This window comes from Chiloscyllium punctatum, chromosome 5 (genome assembly GCF_047496795.1).
Source record: "Chiloscyllium punctatum isolate Juve2018m chromosome 5, sChiPun1.3, whole genome shotgun sequence".
In the NCBI taxonomy this organism is placed as follows: domain Eukaryota; kingdom Metazoa; phylum Chordata; class Chondrichthyes; order Orectolobiformes; family Hemiscylliidae; genus Chiloscyllium; species Chiloscyllium punctatum.
Genome location: NC_092743.1, coordinates 90,107,473 through 90,110,992, shown reverse-complemented (window position 1 = coordinate 90,110,992; position 3,520 = coordinate 90,107,473).

Here is a 3,520-nt window from a genome sequence, read left to right as displayed (position 1 = left end):
TCTGAAACGAAAGAAGATGATATTGGTTATTAAAGGGCAGCTCCAGGATATCACTGCAGACATTTTTCATGGCAACAGCTAAAGGTGCAATGTGGTGGTAACATCCTCAACATTGATCTCCACTCCAAATTACTCAAGGTGCGAAGATATAAATCTGCATTAGGTCAGGACTCTTCAAATGTAAACTTATCACAATTAGGACAACAAGCAGCACAAGATCTGTAACAAGTCTGTAGCACGATCTGAAGAAAATCAATCCTTAGGGTTTTTCTTTTCACTTATGGAACATGGGTGTCACTGGCTTGGCCAACATTTATTGACCGTCCTTAGTTGCTCTTGAAAAGATGGTGACGAGCTGCCTTCTTGAACCTCTTGAGTCCATATGCTGTTGGTGACCTACAAGCCACTAGGGAGGGAATTCCAGGAATTTGACGCAGCGATATTGATAGTGAAGGAACAGCAATGTATTTCCAAGTCAGGATGATGAGTGGCATGGAGAGGAACCTGCAGGTGGTGATGTTCTTATGTGTCTGCTGTCCTTGTCCGTCTAGATGTAAGTGGTCATGGGTTTAGAAGATGATATCTAAGTATCTTTGGAAATTTCTACAGTGCATCTAATTGGTACACACTGCGCCTATTGAGCATTGGTGGAAGAAGGAGTATATGTTTGTCGATGTGGTGCCAATCAAGCAGGCTGTTCTGTCCTGAATGGTGTCAAGCTTCTTGAGTGCTGCTGGAGCTGCACCCATCCAGGCAATTGGGGAGCATTCCATCACCCTCCTGAGGTGTGCCTTATAGGTGATGGACAAACTTTGGAGAGTTAGGAAGTGAATTACTGTCCCCAGTATTCCTAGCCTATGACTTGTAGCCACTGTGTTTATTTGACAAGTCCAGTGAAGTTTCTAGTCAATGGTAATCATCAAGGATGTTGATAGTGGGGGATTCAGTAATAGAACTGCTATTATTATCAAGAGCTTAGATTGACTCTGATTAGAAAAAGTCATTGCCTGGTATTTATGCAATGCAAATGTTATTTGCCACTTATCAAACAAAATCTAGATATTGTCCAGGTCTTGCTGCATTTGAACATGGACTGTTCCAGTTTTTGCGGAGTCAATGGTGCTGAACATTATGCAATCGTTGGCAAAAATCCCCAGTATTGACCTTATGATGGAGGGAAGGTCATTGATGAAGCAGCTGAAGATGGTTCGGCCTAGGACACTACCCTGAGGAACTCCTGCAGAGATGTCCATGAACTGAAGTGATTGACTTCCAACAACCACAACCATTTTCCTATGTGCCAGGTTCGACTCCAACCAACAGAAAGCTTGCCCCTAATATCCATTGATTTCAGTTTTGTTAGGGCTCTTTGGTGTCAAAGTCTGTCACTCTCACCTCACCGCAGGAATTCAGCTCTTTTGCCCATGTTTGGTATGCTATCCAGTATCATTCTTTCTTTATTTCACAGTTTTCCCCATTATTTAGGATGATATGGGGGTCATTCAAGAGAATCCTGGGCATTGGTGAGACCAGATTTCAAATGCTATGTACAGTTTTGGGTTCCTTACTTAGTCAAGGATGTTAAAACATTCTCCCCCATTCAGGGGAGTTCCAATAGATTGCTATCCAAAATGAGGGGAAAGTGAGGACTGCAGATGCTGGAGATCAGAGTTGAAAGTGTGGTGCTGGAAAAGCGCAGCAGGTCAGGCAGCATCTGAGGAGCAGCAGAGTTGATGTTTCAGGCAAGAGTCTCATTCCTGATGAAGGGCTCTTGCCTGAAATAATGGTTCTCCTGCTCCTCGGATGCTGCCTGACCTGCTGTGCTTTTCTAGCACCACACTCTCAACTGCTATCCAAAATGAACCCATTGTCTTCTGTGAAAAGATTAGATAGGCTGGGCTTTTTTAACTGGAGTTTAGAAAAATGATGTGATCTGATTAAAGTGTATGAGATACTGAATGGTCTTGACAAGGGGAACGTGGAAAGAATGTTTCCTCTTGCGAGTGACTCCAAGGGGACACTGTTTTAAAATTAGGGGTCACATCTTTAGGACAGAGAAGAGGGATTATTTCCTCTCAGGCAGTTCCTCAACTGAGCACTGTGACTCAGTGGTTAGCACTGCTGCTACACAGTGCCAGGGACCTGGGTTCAATCCTATCCTTGGGTGACTGTCTGTATGTTTGTATGTTCACCGTGTGTCTGCATGGGTTTTGTCTGGTTGCTCCAGTTTACTCCCACAGTCCAAAACTGCAGAGGTTAGATAGATCGTTCATGCCAAGTTGCCATGGTGTCCAGGGATGCACAGACTATGTGAGGTTACAGGGATAGGATAAAGGGTTGCATATGGGATGCTCTTCAGAGGGTCAGTATGGGCCTGATGGGCTGAATGGCCTGCTTCCACAGTGTTGGGATTCTATTTGTTTAAAAAAAACTTTGGAACTGCCTCAGATGTATAGGAGATGCCACTGAATATTTTTAAGAAGATATAGATAGATTCCTGTTAGGCAGGGCAATTAAAGGTCATTGCAGGGAGATGGGATTGTGAAATTTCAAACACAATCAGATCAGCCATGATTTTATTGGATGGCAGTGCAGGTTTGAGGGCCAAATTGTCAACTTCTGCTCTGAATTTGTATGTTCATACATAAAAGTATCATTAAAAGTTAACAGGAAATTAACAAACTGGAAATATAACTAAATCAAAACTCAGTATTGTTCATCAACACTGTTGAATTACGCAACAGTAAAAAAAGGTTAAATATTAATTCTAACTCATATTCTCAAGTACCCCGTAGCTACAAGTAAAATGAAAGTGAATGTATGTTCACTTAAGTTTACATTAAAGAAATCCTTGCATGTATTTCAGCACATTCTCTTTCTTAAATTGCAATAAAGTTTCACAAACATCATTGATACATTGTCTATCAGCGATAGCTGGGTCAGCTTCAGATAGTAGCTGCAACTGCAAACACAGGTGGAAATTTGTTCAAATAATGTAATGGTCTCAGTGCCAGCAAAGAAATATCATGTAAACATGAGTTGGATCTTTTATAAGAAAATCAGAGGAAAGTCCCGAGGTATCAATATAGTATTGATATTCAGTGTGAATCAAGCTTATTATAACCAACTAAGTGTAACAAAGCAGTCTCATCACAGGACAGTACTGATTCCATCCAGATTTGAACAGTCCAGATTTTACTTTATTAATTGAATTGAGGGTAACAATACTCATTGTTATTAAAGAATAAATTGAAAAACAATTTTCAATCAGTCAAATACAGAAATCTAAAAATTGTTTTGTTATATCTATACCTTGCCCAGAGACATAACACAGAAATTGCACAAGGCATTAATTACACTCGAAACAAATCAAAAAAGGTCATGGCTGGTGCATTAATGTATAGTGATTTCTTTAATCGTGTGTTTCCTCTTAATTACAGCTGGAAGACAAAACTCTCCTGGAATAGAGAAGTTAATTTTACAAGTATGGAGTCTCAGCCCATCTGTTGATCAGTGATGA